This window comes from Scyliorhinus canicula, chromosome 5 (assembly GCF_902713615.1).
Source record: "Scyliorhinus canicula chromosome 5, sScyCan1.1, whole genome shotgun sequence".
Lineage (NCBI taxonomy): Eukaryota > Metazoa > Chordata > Chondrichthyes > Carcharhiniformes > Scyliorhinidae > Scyliorhinus > Scyliorhinus canicula.
Genome location: NC_052150.1, coordinates 12,827,033 through 12,833,032, shown reverse-complemented (window position 1 = coordinate 12,833,032; position 6,000 = coordinate 12,827,033). Strand labels below are relative to the sequence as shown.

Genomic DNA, 6,000 nt, shown 5'->3' with positions numbered 1-6,000 from the left:
TCATGAATCTTTGGAATTCTTTACCGCAGAGGACTGTCGAGGCTGGATCATTAAGTATGTTCAAGGCTGAGATAGACTGATTTTAATCAGTAACAGAATCAAGGGTTATGGAGATAAGGTGGAAATGTGGAGTTGAGGATTATCACATCAGATCAGTCACAATCTCATTGAATGCCAGAGCAGACTCAATGGACCGAATGGCCTACTTCTGATCCTACATCTCATGGTCTTACAGGTCGATTCATTCTTAAGTGGAAGCATTGACTAATTGAGACTGGGGTCTTTTTAAAAGGTGAGGAAAACAACGCATTCAAAATTTTAATTAAAAGACTTTTAATGACTCCGAGATGACACATCTTTCTCTGAATGTTCACGAGAGAGGAAAGACTCAATGGTCCGTTTCAAATCTAGAGTTGTTAGCGCCAACAACTTCTTCTGCGTGGCTGTACTGTTAATTGTCTCTCAACACCTCGGAGAGGGACGGCCCGAACACGCAGTGTTCAGTGAGATGTCACAGGCAGGTCAAGACATCTGTGACTGATTCACCAGGAGAGTGTACTGCCGTATGAAAACAATGCCGTTTCATAATTACCGAAGTAAGAAGTCTTACAACACCAGGTTAAAGTCCAACAGGTTTGTTTCAAACACTAGCTTTCGGAGCACTGCTCCTTCCTCGGGCGAATGAAAAGGTATGTTCCAGAAACATATATATAGACAAATTCAAAGATGCAAGACAATGCTTAGAATGCGAGCATTTGCAGATAATTAAGTCTTTACAGATCCAGAGATAGAGGTAACTCCGGGTTACCCCCAAGACCTGCAACAGACTTCCAAGGCGGCCTTCAGGACGTGGGACAACGCAGAATCGCCGAGCAGAAACTTATAGCCAAGTTCCGCACACATGAGTGCGGCCTCAACCGGGACCTGGGATTTTATGTTGCATTACATTCATCCCACACCATCTGGCCTGGGCTTTGAAATCCTACCAACTGACCTGGCTTGAGACAATTCACACCTCTTTAACCTGGGGTTACCCCCATCTCTGGATCTGTAAAGACTTAATTACCTGCAAATGCTCGCACCTGGTGTTGTAAGACTTTTTACTGTGCTCACCCCAGACCAATGCCGGCGTCTCCACATCATAATTACCAAAGGCTTGGGGTCATAGTGTTCTGAAACCAAAGCAACCTGCTCATAAAAAGACTTGAGTCCGTTGCAGTCAAACTCTTTGTGATCCCAAATGTCTGGACCTCGCAGGCGGTCAGGAGGAGGACTTTCTGTCAGTCTTCTCCCATAATTGTATTTGCCTGGAAAAAGTACACCATGCGCGCCGCATATTGGTTCCAATCTTCCAGACCTGCGCCAAAGACTTCCAACTTTCTAAATAACGGCATCTTTTTTTTAAATTATAAATTTAGAGCAGCCAATTATTTTTCCTTTCCAATTTAGTGTGGCCAATCCACCTAACCTGCACATCATTGGGTTGTGGGGCGAAACCCACACAGATATGGGAAGAATGTGCAAACTCCTCATGAACAGTAACCCAGGGCCGGGATTTGAACCTGGGTCCTCAGCGCTGCAGTACCAGTGCTAACCACTGTGCCATATGCCACCCCCTAAATAACGGCATCTTTTTAAAATATAAATTCAGTGTACCCAATTCATTTTTCTCCAATTAAGGGGCAATACAGTGTGTTCAAGCCACTTACCTTGCACATCTTTGGGTTGTGGGGGCGAAACCCCGCAGACACAGGGAGAATGTGCAAACTGCGCACAGACAGTGACCCAGAGCCGGGATCGAACCTGGGACCTCGGTGCCGTGAGGCAGCAGGGCTAACCCACTGCGCCACCGTGCTGCCCTGTAAATCATAGATCATAGAATTTACAGTGCAGAAAGAGACCATTCGGCCCATCGAGTCTGCACCGGCTCTTGGAAAGAGCACCCCACCCAAGTTCAATACCTCCGCCCTATCCCAATAACACAGTAACCCCACCCAACACTAAGGGCAATTTTGGACACTAAGGGCAATTTATCATGGCCAATCCACCTAACCTGCACATCTTTGGGCTGTGGGAGGAAACCGGAGCACCCGGAGGAAACCCACGCACACACGCGGAGGATGTGCAGACTCCGCACAGACAGTGACCCAAGCCGGAATCGAACCGGGGACCCTGGAGCTGTGAAGCCATTGTGCTATCCACAATGCTACCAACGGCATCTTAACTGGTATGACGTAGTGTCCCAAAAAAAGCAAACCTCCGGTGGCTAGGTGAGTCTCTGAGCGAGTCTGGAGGTTCCTTTCATCCTTGTCGCCAGTCTACTGACTCTAAGGAGGCTGGCAGTAAACAGACATAGGTTTACAGTATTTGTAAAGGTCTCCATCACATGCATAGGGGAGGGCGAACCGTGCCAGGCCCTGTTATGGCCCAGCTTTTATATTTTGCCCGTGATCCTCCTGGGGGTGATGGCCAAAATGGTAATGTTGTGACTGTTCCCTGCAATGTAGCTCCCCTCTGCCTCTTGCCTTTGATTGACAGGGAGCTCCTGTCAATCTGGGCTTGGTTTCCAGGAGCGGTAACCAAGGGACGAGGCAATTCCTCCACACTAGAGGAGGGGGGCACGGCAATTAGCGAACAGACAGTAGAACCCATTTCCACTCAGGATCACGGCTGAGACAAACACACTGCTGAAATAGATCAGTTTTCAGTGTTGTCAGGGTCACAGCTGATGGCGGCGGGTTGATTCCAGCCCACCAGCGGACCCGAAACGGCTCGGCCACCCCCATTCTCTGGGTGGTTCAGTCCGGCCGCGCTTCCGGCCGTTGGAAAGTGGAGTCCGGCCGGAGCGGAGAGCAGCGACTGGACTGGTCAGTACCAGGCCGGCCGGGGAGGCTGCCGTCAGTGCCAGGCTGGCTTCAGTGCCAGGCCGGCTGGAGAGGCTGCGGTCAGTGCCAGGCCGGCTGGAGAGGCTGCGGTCAGTGCCAGGCTGGCCGGAGAGGCTGTGGGCAGTGCCAGGCTGGCCGGAGAGGCTGTGGGCAGTGCCAGGCTGGCTGGAGAGGCTGTGGGCAGTGCCAGGCTGGCTGGAGAGGCTGCAGTCAGTGCCAGGCCGGCCGGGGAGGTCAGTGCCAGGCTGGCCGGAGAGGCTGCGGTCAGTGCCAGGCCGGCCGGAGAGGCTGCCGTCAGTGCCAGGCTGGCGTCAGTGCCAGGCTGGCTGGAGAGGCTGTGGGCAGTGCCAGGCCGGCTGGAGAGGCTGCAGTCAGTGCCAGGCCGGCCGGGGAGGTCAGTGCCAGGCTGGCCGGAGAGGCTGCGGTCAGTGCCAGGCCGGCCGGAGAGGCTGCCGTCAGTGCCAGGCCGGCCGGAGAGGTCAGTGCCAGGCCGGCCAGAGAGGCTGCTGTCAGTGCCAGGCCGGCCGGAGAGGCTGTGGGCAGTGCCAGGCTGGCCGGGGAGAATGTGGTCAGTGCCAGGCTGGCCGGGGAGAATGTGGTCAGTGCCAAGTTGGCCGGAGAGGTCAGTGCCAGGCCGGCCAGAGAGGCTGCGGTCAGAACCAGGCCGGCCGGAGAGGTCAGTGCCAGGCCGGCCGGAGAGGCTGCGGTCAGTGCTAGGCTGGCCGGGGAGGCTGTGGTCAGTGCTAGACTGGCCGGGGAGGCTGTGGTCAGTGCCAGGCTGGCCGGGAGGCTGTGGTCAGTGCCAGGCTGGCCGGGGAGACTGTGGTCACTGCCAGGCTGGCCGGGGAGGCTGTGGTCAGTGCCAGGCTGGCCGGGGAGACTGTGGTCAGTGCCAGGCTGGCCGGGGAGGCTGTGGGCAGTGCCAGGCTGGCTGGAGAGGCTGTGGGCAATGCGGGTCCAGAGAGGAGGAGGTTGTGGTCAGTGGGTTCATAAGAGGGAGCGGCTGTGGCCATAGGGGCCCAGAGAGGTGAGGCTGTGACCAGTGGGGGTCCAGCGAGGGAGGGGCTATGGCCAGTGGGGGTCCAGCGAGGGAGGGGCTGTGGCCAGTGGGGGTCCAGCGAGGGAGGGGCTGTGGCCAGTGGTGGTCCAGCAAGGGAGGGGCTGTGGCCAGTGGGGGTCCAGCGAGGGAGGGGCTGTGGCCAGTGGGGGTTCAGCGAGGGAGGGGCTGTGGCCAGTGGGGGTCCAGTGGGGGTCCAGCGAGGAAGCGGATTTGGCCAGTGGGCCGTAGGCAGCAGTGCTAACCAATGCACCACTGTGCTGTTCCTCAATTTGCATTTCTAGGGACAGGACATCTATGGGTACCTGGTGTGGATCTGAGTCATAGTTTTACAGCACAGAAAGAGGCCCTTTGGCCCATAGTGTCTGTATTGGCCATCAAACAGTTTTCTAATCCCATTTTCCAGCATTTGGTCCTTTGCCTTGTATGCCATGGTGTTTCAGGTGCGCATCTACATTCTTCATAAATGTTGTGATGGTCCTGCATCTATCACTCTGTCAGGCACTGAGTTCCAGATTCCCAGCATCCTGTGCGTAAAAGAAATCCTCAAATTCCTTCTAAATCTTCTGCCCCTTAGCTTAAATCTATACTCTCTTGTATTAACCGCTCTAAAGGGAAAGGTTTCTTCCTATCTTTCCTGTCTATGTCCCCCGTAATTTTGTACACCTTGATGAGGTCTTGCCTCAGCCTTATTTGCTCAAAGGAAAACAATCCCAGCCTATCCAGCCTCTCTTCATAGCTGAAACACTCCAGCCCAGGCAACATCATGGGGAATCTCCTCTGTAGCCTTTTTAGTGCAATCACTTCCTTCCTATAGTGTGGCGACCAGAACTGCACACAGCACTCTTGCTGTGGTCTAACGAGTATTTTGTTCATGAGAACCTCCCTGCTCGGCCTCTATTCTATGCCTTGGCTAATGAAGGCAAGGATCCATTTGCCTTCTTTACCATCTTATCGACCTGCCCCGCTGCCTCCAGGGACTTTTGGACATGCACCCAAGATCCCTCTGGTCCTCTCTACTTCCAAGTGCCCTTCTGTTCGTTGTGTGTTTCCTTGCCTTGTTAGTCCTCCCAAAATGTATCACCTCACACTTTTCATCAGGATTACATTCCACTTTGCACTGCTTTGCCATCTGACCAGCCCGTCTATATCCTGTAGTCTAAGGCTTTCCTCCTCGCTATTTACCACAACCTGAATACTTCTTATCTGGACCTGGGGGTTGATCCACTTTTCAGCCTGCGAAAACTACTACCAGTGCCTCCCTCTAAAAGCGAATCTGTTCAGTTATATCATTCAGGGCATTTTAGTGTTAAGCATTTAGTTATGCATGTGTCAATGTCTCTAAGCAGATTTCTAGTTGGTGTGTGTCCATCTGAGTTCACCTCCCACATATCCTTTCATAGCTTGAGAATCTGCCACAATGGTTTTGCTCCACGCCCCAGCACTGTTAACTTGGAATTACCCCAAGGATATATCATGTACATTAATGATACCCAGCTCTACCTCACCATCATCTCTTGCAACATCTCATCTTCCTCTGTGTTGCCAGACTGCTTGGCTAATGTTGAATGCCATATGAGCATGGCTGCTGTTTCCTACAGTTAAACATTGGAAAGCCCAACGGCATCAACTTCGCATTCTGGGACATGCTTTACACTACCATCACCAGTGTCTAAGGCTGGACAAAAATGTTCACAACTGCAGCATTCTGTTCAAACTTCAGTGACCTCCAAATCAATCTCTCCATCAGAATGATTGCCGACATATCCCTCCACATTGCTCATCTCCAGGCCAACTCCAGTCTACCTGCTGCTGACACTTCCAACCCTGTCTTTGTCACCTTTAGACTCAAGTGATCTATCGTATCCTTGGTAAATCCCTCATATAAAATGAGACATTGACATTTATACAGCACCTTTCATCATCTGAGGATATACTTAAATATCCTACAACTAATGAAGAACTTTTTTCAGGGAGAGTTATTGTGCAATGTCGGAAATGTGACAGTCAACATTTGCCAAGTAAGGACCCCACAAATAGCCACATGGTGATAATCAG

The 6,000-nt window shown here is 52.4% G+C and overlaps 1 protein-coding gene across 4 annotated transcripts in view; it reads left to right on the top strand.

Moving 5' to 3' along the window:
* The first annotated feature begins 2,796 nt into the window (after nt 1–2,796).
* The window catches only part of ulk4 (unc-51 like kinase 4), a 513,024-nt gene continuing 509,820 nt past the window's right edge, over nt 2,797–6,000 (top strand). The window contains exons 1-2 of one of the 4 annotated variants that reach the window (XM_038796599.1): nt 2,797–2,867; nt 3,562–3,585. The gene's annotated coding sequence lies outside the window, so the exon portion shown is untranslated. Of the gene's footprint in view, nt 2,868–3,106; nt 3,119–3,205; nt 3,250–3,345; nt 3,364–3,561; nt 3,586–6,000 lie in introns of those variants that run through there. The other 3 variants (XM_038796603.1, XM_038796600.1, XM_038796602.1) reach the window with 3 other exon arrangements.